This window comes from Ranitomeya imitator, chromosome 3 (assembly GCF_032444005.1).
Source record: "Ranitomeya imitator isolate aRanImi1 chromosome 3, aRanImi1.pri, whole genome shotgun sequence".
Taxonomy (NCBI): Eukaryota; Metazoa; Chordata; class Amphibia; order Anura; family Dendrobatidae; genus Ranitomeya; species Ranitomeya imitator.
Window position 1 is genome coordinate 182,214,618 of NC_091284.1, and position 17,026 is coordinate 182,231,643.

Here is a 17,026-nt window from a genome sequence, read left to right on the forward strand (position 1 = left end):
TTCTGACCTGCTTCACATGAGACTCCCAATCATCCGAGAAGATCAAAATGTCATCTAAGTACACAATCAGGAATTTATCCAGGTACTCTCGGAAGATGTCATGCATAAAGGACTGAAACACTGATGGAGCATTGGCTAGTCCGAATGGCATTACTAGATACTCAAAATGGCCCTCGGGCGTATTAAATGCAGTTTTCCACTCATCACCTCGCTTAATACGCACAAGATTATACGCACCACGAAGATCTATCTTGGTGAACCAACTAGCCCCCTTAATCCGAGCAAACAAATCAGGTAACAATGGCAAGGGGTACTGAAATTTAACCGTGATCTTATTTAGAAGGCGGTAATCTATACAAGGTCTCAGTGAACCATCCTTCTTGGCTACAAAAAAGAACCCTGCTCCTAATAGCGACGATGACGGGCGAATATGCCCCTTCTCCAAAGACTCCTTCACATAACTCCGCATAGCGGCGTGCTCAGGCACAGATAAATTAAACAGTCGACCTTTTGGGAATTTACTACCAGGAATCAAATCGATAGCACAATCACAATCCCTATGCGGAGGTAGGGTATCGGACTTGGGCTCATCAAATAAATCCCGGTAATCAGACAAGAACTCAGGAACCTCAGAAGGGGTGGATGACGAAATAGTCAGAAATGGGACATCACCATGTACCCCTGACAACCCCAGCTGGACACAGACATGGATTTCCAATCTAATACTGGATTATGGACTTGTAGCCATGGCAACCCCAACACGACCACATCATGCAGATTATGCAACACCAGAAAGCGAATAACCTCCTTATGTGCAGGAGCCATGCACATGGTCAGCTGGGTCCAGTACTGAGGCTTATTCTTGGCCAAAGGCGTAGCATCAATTCCTCTCAATGGAATAGGACACTGCAAGGGCTCCAAGAAAAACCCACAACACCTAGCATACTCCAAGTCCATCAAATTCAGAGCAGCGCCTGAGTCCACAAATGCCATGACAGAATACGATGACAAAGAGCAGATCAAGGTAACAGACAGAAGAAATTTTGACTGTACCGTACCAATGGTGGCAGACCTAGCGAACCGCTTAGTGCGCTTAGGACAATCAGAGATAGCATGAGTGGAATCACCACAGTAGAAACACAGCCCATTCAGACGTCTGTGCTCTTGCCGTTCAACTCTGGTCAAAGTCCTATCGCACTGCATAGGCTCACGTTTAAGCTCAGGTAATACCGCCAAATGGTGCACAGATTTACGCTCGCGCAAGCGTTGACCGATCTGAATGGCCAAAGACATAGACTCATTCAGACCAGCAGGCATAGGAAATCCCACCATGACATCCTTAAGGGCTTCAGAGAGACCTTTTCTGAAAATAGCTGCGAGCGCACCTTCATTCCACTGAGTGAGTACGGACCACTTTCTAAATTTCTGACAATATACCTCTATTTCATCCTGACCCTGACACAGAGCCAGCAAATTCTTCTCTGCCTGATCCACAGAATTAGGCTCATCGTACAGCAATCCGAGCGCCCGGAAAAATGCATCGATATTACTTAATGCAGGATCTCCTGACGCAAGAGAAAATGCCCAGTCCTGAGGGTCGCCACGCAAAAAAGAAATAACGATCCTAACTTGCTGAACTGGGTCACCAGAGGAGCGAGGTTTCAAAGCCAGAAATAGTTTACAATTATTTTTGAAACTCAGAAATTTAGTTCTATCTCCAAAAAACAAATCAGGAATAGGAATTCTCGGTTCTAACATAGAATTCTGAACCACAAAGTCTTGAATACTTTGTACTCTTGCCGTGAGCTGATCCACACATGAAGACAGACCTTTAATGTCCATTGCTACACCTGTGTCCTGAACCACCCAAATGTCTAGGGGAAAAAAAAGGCAAAACACAGTGCAAAGAAAAAAAAATGGTCTCAGAACTTCTTTTTTCCCTCTATTGGGAATCATTAGTACTTTAGGCCTCCAGTACTGTTATGAAAGGTAATTCAGTACCACAATGGACATAGAGGTCAGCGCACATACAGTGACCTGGCAATAACCCAAAAAACAAGAACGAGCTCTGAGACGTAGGAACTCTGTAGACCGCAATCCCTAATCCTCTCCAACCACACTAAAGGCAGCCGTGGATTGCGCCTAACGCTCCCTATGCAACTCGGCACGGCCTGAGAAACTAGCTAGCCTGAAGATAGAAAATAAGCCTACCTTGCCTCAGAGAAATACCCCAAAGGAAAAGGCAGCCCCCACATATAATGACTGTGAGTTAAGATGAAAAGACAAACGTAGAGATGAAATAGATTTAGCAAAGTGAGGCCCAACTTTCTGTGACGCCCAGGAGACCGGGATACCCAGCACCGGACCAATGGAGTCTGTCTCTTGAGGGGGATGTCACGGGTGGCTTGACCCGGTGCTGTGGCCTCAGGCAATGCACAGTGTAAGGGGTATCATGAGGGGACAGGCACTTACTTGATCAGCAGCAGGTTCTCCCAGCGGTGACGATCCCGATCCTGGATAGATGGCTATTGTCCAAATGAAAGACTGAGGCACTGAAACGTTTAACCAGTTTACTTTAACATAAAAGGATTTACAACCAGTCCTGTCACCGGAGTCTGTATGGGAACTCTGAGTTACTTTGACCCTGCCGGGGTCTTCGCCTCTTATTGTGCGCAATTTCTGTGTGGCCCTGCTGCTGTATGTGAACTGGCTGCCGGCCCAATCTGTCCCCTCCGGGTCCTGGTTCGACGGGCAACCCGAGTCCTTTTATCGGTTTACCCCCTCTGGGAGTACCGCTGAACTCTGTGTCTGTTGCTGCGTCCGGCCCTAGTGAAGCTGATATCACCTCACGTTTTTCCGGTTGCTGTATTATAATGAATACAGCCACGGATCCGGTATCCGTCTTTGCGCCTGTTCTGGGTAGTGATTAATGCTACCCGGTTCTCACAATGTCCTTTTTCTCTATCCCTCTTCTCCTCAGGCCGGTGATTTAGGCCTGGTAACAGTCACAGGGCTGTTAGAGATTCAACTGTATGACCTCTCACTTTCAGCTCCTTAGCCCAACTGCCATTTCTTCTCTCAGACCAGAATGGATCAAGGGGAGTCTCTGGAGCTCCCCCTTCTGGCCGGAGGTGATAGTGCAGTCTTGCTATTTTAGTATTTGTATTTACTGTCAGTAACTATTTTTGTGGCAAATACCCCTAGGGGTGCCACATTCCCCCTTAGTTAAGAACAGTACTCCGGGACTGTGGGACAATAACATTTTGAAATAACAATTAATATGTACAGAGTCTTAAAAATGAAAAGTTACAAAAACCACTCAAGGAAACAAAAATAGAGTTCTGTAAAAAAAGTCACTTCAAATAGCGTCCATTAATACAGTTCTATCCTTGAAGGTATTAGGAAAGGCACTGTACTTAGTGTCCAGGAATTTAGTTCCATTTTTCCAACGGAGTTATCAATATAAAGTCTAAAGAAAGTTCAAAAAGAGCAAAAAGCAAAGTTCAAAAAGCAGTCTTTCCGGAGCTTTGATTTAGTGCCTCCGGGCTGATAAAAAGTTCAAGAATATGCAATAAGTTCATACAGACAAGTCTCTGTAGGCACTGGGCTTAAACGTTGCAGACTGATAACAATGACTATACTACATTTTCTGTTTAACTATATACGGCATAACATATATACAATTCACATTATGAGATTTATAGTTGGTAATCTGCATACCTGGCCGGTAATTGACCCTGGGTACTACGCTGTGATCTACGTAATAGCGGTGTCTCTTCATGTGGTGTACTACTGTCTACTGCGGATGTAGTATCTGCCCGCTCTGCTAAAGATAATTCCACGACTATGGAGTTGGCAAGTCCACCGTGAATGGGATTACTCTGACCAGGAATCTGTTCTTCCTGGCCTGGAACCTCCTGTAGTACGGGGTCAGCCTCTTCCTGTCTTGGGACTTCTGGTATTGGGTTCGGTGTTGGGTAAAAGGCCACCATGGGAACCACTACTGCACCATGGTATGTTAGTAGGGTTTTGGGAAAGTCTCCTATACAGGTGTGATACACTTCCTCTTCTTTTTCCTTTACTGGTTGAACCTGTATGGGTTGAATAACTTCTGGTTCTGGCTGGACAACGTCTGGCTCTTTCAATGCTTCCGGACACAATTTAAGATTGTCTCTTGACACTAGTACAGATGTTAAGCCTCCGTTTTTGCTAATGAGACACATTTTAGGATTATCCACTCTTGTTGGTAAAACTGTGTAGGGTACGGCTTCCCACTGATTGTCCAGTTTATTGGTTCGACGATTTCTCTTGAGCACTTGGTCACCCGGTCTTAATGGGGTCGCTAGAGCATTCTGGTTGAAAGTTCGCTCTTGTCTGTCTCTAGTTTGCTGAAGGCTTCTTTCCACACTCTCTTGCACTTGGCGATACTGCTTTTGCCGTATGATATCCCAATTGGAGTCTTGAACTTCTGCGTCTGGTTTCAGAATTCCCATTTCTAGATCGATTGGTAATTGGCCGGGTCTTGCACGCATAAGGTAAGCTGGGGTGCAGTTGGTGGAGCTCACCGGGACATGATTATACAGATCCACCAAGTCAGGCAATTTCTCTGGCCATTGATTCCTTTCTGTCTCAGGTAAAGTCTTTAGTAGGTCTATTACAATATGGTTCATCTTCTCGCATAAGCCGTTTGTTTGTGGATGATAGGCCGTCGTCCGGATCTTTTTGCAACCATACATATTACAGAATTCTCTGAAGATCTCTGATTCAAAGGCTGTACCTTGGTCGGTGAGAACCTGTTCCAGATATCCATGGGGTCTACAAAAGTACGTTTGGAACGCTTTGGCTGCTGTTTTTGCTGTCAGATCTTTTACGGGTACTACTACCAAGAAACGTGAATAATGGTCCACGATGGTCAAGGCATAGACATAGCCGGACCGGCTTGGTGTCAACTTCACGTGGTCCATGGCTACAAGTTCAAGTGGTTGTTTGGTGATTATGGGCTGCAGTGGTGCTCTTTGGTTCTTTTGATCGTTTCTTCTGAGGTTGCACGGGCCACAATTTCTGCACCACTGTTCGATTGATTTTCTCATCCCGACCCAATAAAATCTTTCTCTTAGAAGTACTTCTAACTTTTTCCAACCGAAGTGACCAGCACCATTATGGTAAGCTTCGAGGACCATCTTCACATCTTGTTTAGGCACAATAATCTGCCAAACCAATTCATGTGTTTTCGGATTGGTGTATCTTCTACAGAGCTTCCCTTGATACAGGAACATTTTGCCTCTCTCTTTCCAGAGTTGATGCGTCTCTTCTGGGGCATCCTCATCGGGATATGCACTTTGCTCAGTCAACAGTTCCTTCACCAACTTCACAGCCGGATTGCTGTCTTGGGTGTCAGCCCATCTATGGTGTGCTAACGGATTAAAATTCACCTCTTGTTGTTTCTGATAGGTACTTGACTGATGATGTTTTGCCTTGGGACGATGGAAGGCTGGTAGTTCAATTTCTTCAAGCTCCCCCATTTCCTCTTCTACATCTCTCAAGTGTGGCATCCGGGATAGGGCATCGGCATTTCCATTCTTGCGACCTGCTCGATACTTGATTATGAAGTTGTAATTAGATAACCGGGCTATCCATCGCTGTTCTAACGCACCTAATTTGGCTGTGTCCAGGTGGGTCAACGGATTGTTGTCAGTATAGACAATAAATTCTGCAGCGGCCAGATAGTGTTTGAAACGCTCCGTCACAGCCCAAACTACTGCCAGTAGTTCCAATTTGAAGGAGCTGTAATTTTCTGAATTTCTTTCAGTAGGCCGGAGCTTTCTACTTGCAAAGGCGATGACTTTCTCCCGACCTTCTTGCTTTTGTGACAGCACCGCTCCTAGTCCCACATTACTGGCATCGGTGTAGAGGATGAAAGGTTGATGGTAATCTGGGTATGCCAGAACCTCTTCTCCAGTTAGTGCCTTCTTTAGTTGTTCAAAGGAGTCTTCCCTTTCGTCGTTCCACTGAAAAGGAGGGTTTCGGTTTGAAGGTTTCTTCGTCTGCCCTACCAAGGTGTCTTGCAAGGGTGCTGCCAACTTGGTAAATCTTTTTATAAATCTGCGATAGTAACCCACCAATCCCAGGAATTGTCTCACTTCTTTTGCGCTGGTAGGTCTTGGCCAATCCCTTATGGCGCTTATTTTCTCGGGATCTGGTGCTACTCCCTCCGAACTCACGATGTGTCCCAGGTACTGTACCTTTGGCTTGAGAAGGTGACATTTGGATGGCTTGACTTTCATGCCATACCTGGATAAGGCTTCGAACACTTCTGCCAGGTCTATTAAGTGTTGTTCGTAAGTCTTTGAGTAGACGATCACATCATCTAGGTACAGGAGGACGGTCTCGAAGTTCTTGTGTCCGAGGCAGCATTCCATCAGCCGCTGGAAGGTACCGGATGCGTTGCAGAGTCCGAACGGCATGCGATTAAATTCACATAGACCCATTGGTGTGGTGAATGCCGTCTTTTCCTTATCTCTCTCAGCCACAGGGACTTGCCAATACCCGCTTGTTAAGTCTAAGGTGGAAAAATAATTAGCAGATTTCAAAGCAGTTAAGGACTCTTCTATCCTAGGCAAGGGGTAGGCGTCTTTATGGGTGATGTTATTAATCTTCCGGTAGTCTACGCACATTCTCATGGTTCCGTCCTTTTTTTTGACAATCACTAGAGGGGCCGCCCAGGGGCTACAGCTGTCTCTTATTACCCCGGCCTGTTTCATTTCCCTCAGCATATCTTTTGCACATTGATAGTGAGCGGGCGGTATGGGTCTATATCTTTCTTTTATTGGGGGATGGTCACCTGTGGGGATTGTGTGTTCTACCCCTTCTATCCGTCCGAAGTCCAATGGGTGTTTACTGAAGACTTGTTCATATTCCGTCACTAGCCTATACACCCCTTGTTTTTGATGGGTAGGTGTTGAATTTATGCCCACGTGTAGCTGTTGGCACCAATCCTCCATTTCTCCATCTGAGCCATTGCCTTCCACCTGACAGGTTGGTTCTAAGGGCTCAATGGTTGTGATGGCATTGTTGTCAACAGTATATAGCTTTGCCATTGTAGCATACCTTGGCAAAGTGACCTCTTCCTCTCCACAGTTCAAAAGTCGTACCGGCACTCGTCCCCGGTGTACCTCGACTATCCCTCGTGCTGTGAGTATAGTGGGCCTGCTGTCGGTGTACACTGGTTCTATTAAGGCTTGATAATCTCGTCCCTTAGTACCAATGGCTGCTCTACACCATACCAGCATTTCTGTTTTTGGTGGGATTACAATAGACGTTGGATCACTTACCCTCACACTGCCGATTTCTCCACCTGCAACTTCTACCTGTTGCCTTAACATCAATACTTTTATTTCCCTCCGGAGAACTCTCTGCTGGCAGGATTGGGCAGTTTCAGCAATTTGCTGTAAGACAGAAATGACTTCGGAAAAGCAGTTCTCTAACACATTCATTCCTATCAATACAGTTGGTTCACAGTTCCGCCGGTCAACATCAACAACAATTATACCCTGTTTCTTCAGTTCTACTTTACCAATCTTTATGGTCATCTCCCTGAATCCTAGTTTCGGTACCAACTTACCATTACTGGCCCATATATCTAGTTCAACATCAGAGGGCCCTTTATCAATATCTGCATCAGCCCAGTACCTCTTATAAAGGATATACGGTATAGATGAAATCTGGGAACCTGTGTCCAGCAAAGCGTTGAGGGGAATTCCGTCCAGCACGATAGGGATAATGGGTCGTCCTCCGATGTACCTGTCGTGCCAGGGTGTTGGGCCTTGAAAGTTCATTCCTGCGAAGCGGCCCGCATTCCCAGGGGATTCCCGTTTAAATCACAATCTCGTGCAAAGTGGCCCGGCTGCTGGCAACGGCGGCAAATGGGCTGTCCATCCGGTTGGTAGCGGTCGCGGGGTCGTCCTCTCCATGTCGGGTATCTCCGGGGTCTCATCCATGGAACATCCTCTCTACAGTTTGCCAACTCCATCTTGTGTCCTCTCATCTCCTGCATGGTTTTAGCCATTGAAGCAACAACATCAGCTAAAGAGTCAAGCTTTTGTTGAAGAGCCTCATTAGTACTGGGCCCCAGGGGCTTAGCAATGGCCCCAGACATAACTGATGTCACTGGCACTCCCTGTTGTTGAGGTGCCTCTGCCATGGGTTGCGCAGGATCCTGATCCCGAGGTGCCTCTGCCAGCTGGAGACGTATAGCGCTCTCCTTTAATTGGGCAAATGTCAATTCAGGGTTCTTAAAAACAAGCATGCTCACATGCCCCCGGTGAGAAGGGGTGTAGAGTCCCTCAATAAATTGATCTCTTAGCAGTTTATCCGCTCCGGTGTTAAAAATGGGTTCAGCCAGTGTAAGTGATTTAAGGGCTTCCTGCAGGTTTAAGGCAAAGTCTCTCACGCCCTCATTAGCTTTTTGTTTGCAATTAAAGAATCGTATTTTAGCTTTGCTGCTGGCCGTGGTTTCAAATGTAGCTTTTAATCCAGCAAATATGCGTTCAACAGTGCCTTTTAGATCAGCTGCCCATGCTGTGACTTCTCGCTTAGCATGGCCACTTAACTGCATCATCAGGAGACTAACACGCTGAACTTCACCCACAGGGAACATGTCAAAATGGGCCAGCATCTTTTCTCTGAAATCGTCAAGGGTATTAGGCTCACCTTCATACATTGGAAGCCATGGGCCACCCGGGGTATATGGCATCAGCACCGGCATGATGGGCGCCACTCCTTGCACCGCTGCGCTGCCGGACTCTCTATTGACACTCTGTCTTTTAGCTGCATTAGCGTTGCCGGGTGCTGCGGCGTCTCCGTGCTGCGACATACTGTGCCCCCTTAGTTAATCCGGACCCTTCCGGTCCTCCGCTTCCGTCGGGATAGTGTAGATTCGTTCCGCTGTGCAGCAGGATCGATTTTCCCCTTGCTCTGATGTCAGAGCGCTCAGCTTGGTGCCGCCCACAATGACACGCCCCCTGCTGCTCCCACCCACCGCGCTCTGTAATGGCGGATTCTGAAGTTTTTCAGTTAGACTGGGGCTCAGGTGATGGCGTAGCTCAATTAACAGTCTCGTGCCTAACGGTTATGAAGTGATTACCTCAGGGGATGGCGGCCATCTTTACTCCATTATAACCAATGGGGAAAAGTCACTTTCAATAGTTTTCAATGGGGAATGGATTTTTCTTTAATAAAGTCAATTTTCAAGATTTTTCATCCCAGTTTTCACAGTTTTGGGCTCCAATCACGGCACACAATACCCGGTATACGGGCTGGCTAGATCCTGTTCGTGACGCCAATTGTGACGCCCAGGAGACCGGGATACCCAGCACCGGACCAATGGAGTCTGTCTCTTGAGGGGGATGTCACGGGTGGCTTGACCCGGTGCTGTGGCCTCAGGCAATGCACAGTGTAAGGGGTATCATGAGGGGACAGGCACTTACTTGATCAGCAGCAGGTTCTCCCAGCGGTGACGATCCCGATCCTGGATAGATGGCTATTGTCCAAATGAAAGACTGAGGCACTGAAACGTTTAACCAGTTTACTTTAACATAAAAGGATTTACAACCAGTCCTGTCACCGGAGTCTGTATGGGAACTCTGAGTTACTTTGACCCTGCCGGGGTCTTCGCCTCTTATTGTGCGCAATTTCTGTGTGGCCCTGCTGCTGTATGTGAACTGGCTGCCGGCCCAATCTGTCCCCTCCGGGTCCTGGTTCGACGGGCAACCCGAGTCCTTTTATCGGTTTACCCCCTCTGGGAGTACCGCTGAACTCTGTGTCTGTTGCTGCGTCCGGCCCTAGTGAAGCTGATATCACCTCACGTTTTTCCGGTTGCTGTATTATAATGAATACAGCCACGGATCCGGTATCCGTCTTTGCGCCTGTTCTGGGTAGTGATTAATGCTACCCGGTTCTCACAATGTCCTTTTTCTCTATCCCTCTTCTCCTCAGGCCGGTGATTTAGGCCTGGTAACAGTCACAGGGCTGTTAGAGATTCAACTGTATGACCTCTCACTTTCAGCTCCTTAGCCCAACTGCCATTTCTTCTCTCAGACCAGAATGGATCAAGGGGAGTCTCTGGAGCTCCCCCTTCTGGCCGGAGGTGATAGTGCAGTCTTGCTATTTTAGTATTTGTACTTACTGTCAGTAACTATTTTTGTGGCAAATACCCCTAGGGGTGCCACATTTCTGAACAGAGCGAGGATAGGAAAGGTAACTTTGCGGTCAACACAAAACCCTACAAAAACCACGCAAAGTGGCAAAAAGACCCTCCGTACCGAACTAACGGCACGGAGGTACACCCTCTGCGTCCCAGAGCTTCCAGCAAGCAGTAAAAAACAAATTGACAAGCTGGACAGAGAAAAATCAGCAAACAAATAGCAAAGAGGAAATTAGCTATGCAGAGCAGCAGGCCACAGGAACGATCCAGGAGGAAACAGGTCCAATACTAGAACATTGACTGGAGGCCAGGATCAAAGCACTAGGTGGAGTTAAATAGAGCAGCACCTAACGACTTCACCACATCACCTGAGGAAGGAAACTCAGAAGCCGCAATACCACTTTCCTCCACCAACGGAAGCTCACAGAGAGAACCAGCCGAAGTACCACTTGTGACCACAGGAGGGAGCTCTGCCACAGAATTCACAACACACAACTAGAGGTCACTAGGAATAAGGCACAAGTCACCGCAAATGCTATATTTGTAAATAACAGGAAAAATAGAACCGTACAGCGTAGCACATCACATACACATGAGACCTCCCTATACCATACTTAATTAAAGCCACTGGCACACGCCTAAGTGGCAAGAAAGCCAAAGGAAACTATCCATGTGTTTGATACACTGCCTGCATAATGTCAAAGTATCCCTATAGCAAGCGTATATCGGTATATTACCTGTATAGTGCCCACGTCCTAGTGTGTGACCCACCCCGACGCGCGCTTCGCCAGTTCTTCTTCCGGGGGCGTACCTACGTATTTATGATATTTGTTAAATTGTTGGTTTACTATAATAAAATTTGTTAAATTTTATATTTCTTGTGCCAATCGTTAATTTTTTGGTTTGGTACTGTGGTCTTTTATACACTACTAACATTAGTAGTGTGGAATATGCAAAAAAAATGGTGATATGAGATGGTTTACTGTATGTAAACCAGGTCTCATATCATGTCGGGTTTAGGAAGGAGAAAGCAAAAGTCGGTAATTGAATTACCGGCTTTCTGCTATATCGCGCTGGATGAAATATTAATATATATACATATATGTGTCTACTGACATTATATATACAGTGGGGCAAAAAAGTATTTAGTCAGTCAGCAATAGTGCAAGTTCCACCACTTAAAAAGATGAGAGGCGTCTGTAATTTACATCATAGGTAGACCTCAACTATGGGAGACAAACTGAGAAAAAAAAAATCCAGAAAATCACATTGTCTGTTTTTTTAACATTTTATTTGCATATTATGGTGGAAAATAAGTATTTGGTCAGAAACAAACAATCAAGATTTCTGGCTCTCACAGACCTGTAACTTCTTCTTTAAGAGTCTCCTCTTTCCTCCACTCATTACCTGTAGTAATGGCACCTGTTTAAACTTGTTATCAGTATAAAAAGACACCTGTGCATACCCTCAAACAGTCTGACTCCAAACTCCACTATGGTGAAGACCAAAGAGCTGTCAAAGGACACCAGAAACAAAATTGTAGCCCTGAACCAGGCTGGGAAGACTGAATCTGCAATAGCCAACCAGCTGGGAGTGAAGAAATCAACAGTGGGAGCAATAAGTAGAAAATGGAAGACATACAAGACCACTGATAATCTCCCTCGATCTGGGGCTCCACACAAAATCCCACCCCGTGGGGTCAGAATGATCACAAGAACGGTGAGCAAAAATCCCAGAAGCGGGGGGACCTAGTGAATGAACTGCAGAGAGCTGGGACCAATGTAACAAGGCCTACCATAAGTAACACACTATGCCACCATGGACTCAGATCCTGCAGTGCCAGACGTGTCCCACTGCTTAAGCCAGTACATGTCCGGGCCCATCTAAAGTTCGCTAGAGAGCATTTGGATGATCCAGAGGAGTTTTGGGAGAATGTCCTATGGTCTGATGAAACCAAACTGGAACTGTTTGGTAGAAACACAACTTGTCGTGTTTGGAGGAAAAAGAATACTGAGTTGCATCCATCAAACACCATACCTACTGTAAAGCATGGTGGTGGAAACATCATGCTTTGGGGCCGTTTCTCTGCAAAGGGGCCAGGACGACTGATCCGGGTACATGAAAGAATGAATGGGGCCATGTATCGTGAGATTTTGAGTGCAAACCTCCTTCCATCAGCAAGGGCATTGAAGATGAAACGTGGCTGGGTCTTTCAACATGACAATGATCCAAAGCACACCGCCAGGGCAACGAAGGAGTGGCTTCGTAAGAAGCATTTCAAGGTCCTGGAGTGGCCTAGCCAGTCTCCAGATCTCAACCCTATAGAAAACCTTTGGAGGGAGTTGAAAGTCCGTGTTGCCAAGTGAAAAGCCAAAAACATCACTGCTCTAGAGGAGATCTGCATGGAGGAATGGGCCAACATACCAACAACAGTGTGTGGCAACCTTGTGAAGACTTACAGAAAACGTTTGACCTCTGTCATTGCCAACAAAGGATATATTACAAAGTATTGAGATGAAATTTTGTTTCTGACCAAATACTTATTTTCCACCATAATATGCAAATAAAATGTTAAAAAAACAGACAATGTGATTTTCTGGATTTTTTTTTCTCAGTTTGTCTCCCATAGTTGAGGTCTACCTATGATGTAAATTACAGACGCCTCTCATCTTTTTAAGTGGTGGAACTTGCACTATTGCTGACTGACTAAATACTTTTTTGCCCCACTGTAGATATATACATATATATATATATATTTTTTACACATGGATCCCTTGTATAGCCGTATGTCAGTTTTGCAAGCCTGCGATAAAAACACGCAGTACGGATGACATACGGATTATATACGGAGGATGCCATGCGCAAAAAACGCTGAAATACCCTGCCTACGGAGGAGCTACGGACCACTATTTTCGGGACTTTTCAGCGTATTACGGCCGTAATATACGGACCGTATTTTAATACGCTGTGTGTGACGCCGGCCTTAGAGGGAAAGTATAACACAAATATATGCACCACTTCTGCATTTATCACCCACTCCTAGTTTTGGCTGAGGAATACTGACCAAATACTGCTAGTGTGACGGCAGCCTTAAAAGAACGAATCTGACCTTATCTCAGCAGCAGCTCTCCCTACACTAGCTGAGTCCGGAGCAGAATGAGCTGAGCAGGGCGGTGCCTGGTCTCTTATAGACCTGATGATGCTGTGCGGCTAGCCAATCACTGTAATACCACAGCAAAAATGGCTGCGGAATTACAGTGCATGGCTGGCAATCCCTCCATGCTGATTGGTGCTCTTAAAAGCGCCAAAATTAAAAGGAGGAGACCCGAGCTCCTGCCGAATAATCCCAGAAATACTTGGTGTTCACCGAGTACACCGAGCATAGTGATACTCGGGTGAGTACCGAGTAGTGGCGAGCATGTTCGCTCATCACTATTCTTAATCCTATTTTAAGGTGATTTAGGCTTTATATGCTATTGTATAGAATAGTGCAGTCTACTATGTTATTGCAAACTATCCCACTACACCTGCCAGGCACAGGCCAAAAGACACTTTTTTTTTACTCAATTAGGCCGGCGTCACACTCAGCGTATGAAAATACGGTCCGTTTTTTACGGCCGTAATACGCACAAATGTCCCCAAAATAGCGATCCGTATGTCATCCGTAGGCAGGTTGTGGCAGCGTATTTTGCACATGTCATCCTCCGTATTTAATCCATATAGCATCCGTACTGCGAGATTTTCTCGCAGGCTTGCAAAACGGACATACAATGGATCCATGGCCTCAAATATTCGTTAAAACATATATACTGTCTATCTAATATATAAAGCTGAATGTGTGTGCGTGTGTGTGTGTGTGTCCGGGATTGGCATCTGCACCGTCGCAGCTACAGCCACCAAATTTTGCAGTCAAACGTCTGGACCCCGAGAGCGTCATAGGCTGTTGTGAGACGAAATTTTAACCCCGCGTGTTCCAATTCACCAAACAATTTTTCCCCTATCTACATAATGGGGAAAAAGTGAAAGGAAAAGTGTTGGATGCAAATTGACAGCTGCCATATGTAAAGAAGGGGGACTTAAAGAGAGAGAGCGATGGCGCCAAAGAGTATATACCATACAGTTGCTAAGGTGGGGCCCCGACATGGGATACTCACCACACACGGGAATATGAACACACACACAAAATGCGCCACACACTACCACGTGCTTGAACACATACTACCCTCAGCACACATTTCACCACACATACACCAACCTCGCCACATAAAAGTCGAAACACAAAAGTCGCCGCTCAAAACTCGCCACGCGCAAAACTCGCCACATGCAAAAACTAGGCTCACACAAAACTCGCCACAAGTGCAAAACTCACCTCATGGAAAACTCACCACACGCACAACTTGCACACGTGGAAAAATTGCCACATGCACAAAAGTTGCAACACATGCAAAAGTTGCCTCACACAAAACCTGCACATACTCAAAACGCACCACACATAAAACTCACCACGCGCAAAACTCGCCATGCGCAAAACTTGCTGCACACAACTTGCTACACAAAAAGTTGCTACACGCATGTCGCCACACAAAACTCATCTCACAAAAGTCGCTACATGCATGTCGCCACACGCAACTCAACACACACAACTTGACAAACAAAACTCGCCCTAAAATACACACAAGTCTGGTATTATCCATCAAAAATAAAAAACTGATTAATAAGCAGACAAACTACAAGAGCAACAAATGTACCATATAGGAAATACGGCAGCTGTCAGTCACATGACCTGTCTATTATGTGTATGTGTGAGCTAATATATACTGCCAGGGGGAGGGCTTCTTGTTGGCGGGGGATTTATCAGGCTGCCAATTTAGCTAATGTGGCACCCCTAGGGGTATTTGCCACAAAAATAGTTACTGACAGTAAATACAAATACTAAATTAGCAAGACTGCACTACCACCTCCGGCCAGAAGGGGGAGCTCCAGAGACTCCCCTTGATCCATTCTGGTCTGAGAGAAGAAATGGCAGTTGGGCTAAGGAGCTGATAGTGAGAGGTCATACAGCTGAATTTCTAACAGCCTTATGACGGTTTCCAGGCCCAAATCACCGGCCTGAGGAGAAAAGGGACAGAGAAAAAGGACATTGTGAGAACCGGGTAGCATTAATCACTACCCAGAACAGGCGCAAAGACGGATACCGGATCCGTGGCTGTATTCATGATATATAATACAGCAACCGGAAAAACGTGAGGTGATATCAGCTTCACTAGGGCCGGACGCAGCAACAGACACAGAGTTCAGCGGTACTCCTGGAGGGGGTAAGCCGATAAAAGGACTCGGGTTGCCCGTCGAACCAGGGCCCAGAGGGGACAGATTGGGCCGGCAGCCAGTTCACATACAGCAGCAGGGCCACACAGAAATTGCGCACAATAAGAGGCGAAGACCCCGGCAGGGTCAAAGTAACTCAGAGTTCCCATACAGACTCCGGTGACAGGACTGGTTGTAAATGCTTTTATGTTAAAGTAAACTGGTTAAACGTTTCAGTGCCTCAGTCTTTCATTTGGACAATAGCCATCTATCCAGGATCGGGATCGTCACCGCTGGGAGAACCTGCTGCTGATCAAGTAAGTGCCTGTCCCCTCACGATACCCCTTACACTGTGCATTGCCTGAGGCCACAGCACCGGGTCAAGCCACCCGTGACATCCCCCTCAAGAGACAGACCCCATTGGTCCGGTGCTGGGTATCCCGGTCTCTTGGGCGTCACAATTGGCGTCACGAACAGGATCTAGCCAGCCCGTATACCGGGTATTGTGTGCCGTGATTGGAGCCCAAAACTGTGAAAACTTGGATGAAAAATCTTGAAAATTGACTTTATTAAAGAAAAATCCATTCCCCATTGAAAACTATTGAAAGTGACTTTTCCCCATTGGTTATAATGGAGTAAAGATGGCCGCCATCCCCTGAGGTAATCACTTCATAACCGTTAGGCACGAGACTGTTAATTGAGCTACGCCATCACCTGAGCCCCAGTCTAACTGAAAAACTTCAGAATCCGCCGTTACAGAGCGCGGTGGGTGGGAGCAGCAGGGGGCGTGTCATTGTGGGCGGCACCAAGCTGAGCGCTCTGACATCAGAGCAAGGGGAAAATCGATCCTGCTGCACAGCGGAACGAATCTACACTATCCCGACGGAAGCGGAGGACCGGAAGGGTCCGGATTAACTAAGGGGGCACAGTATGTCGCAGCACGGAGACGCCGCAGCACCCGGCGACGCTAATGCAGCTGAAAGACAGAGTGTCGATAGAGAGTCCGGTAGCGCAGCGGTGCAAGGAGTGGCGCCCATCATGCCGGTGCTGATGCCATATACCCCAGGTGGCCCGTGGCTTCCAATGTATGAAGGTGAGCCTAATACCCTTGACGATTTCAGAGAAAAGATGCTGGCCCATTTTGACATGTTCCCCGTGGGTGAAGTTCAGCGTGTTAGTCTCCTGATGATGCAGTTAAGTGGCCATGCTAAGCGAGAAGTCACAGCATGGGCAGCTGATCTAAAAGGCACTGTTGAACGCATATTTGCTGGATTAAAAGCTACATTTGAAACCACTGCCAGCAGCAAAGCTAAAGTACGATTCTTTAATTGCAAACAAAAAGTTAATGAGGGCGTGAGAGACTTTGCCTTAAACCTGCAGGAAGCCCTTAAATCACTTACACTGGCTGAACCCATTTTTAACACCGGAGCGGATAAACTGCTAAGAGATCAATTTATTGAGGGACTCTACACCCCTTCTCACCGGGGGCATGTGAGCATGCTTGTTTTTAGGAACCCTGAA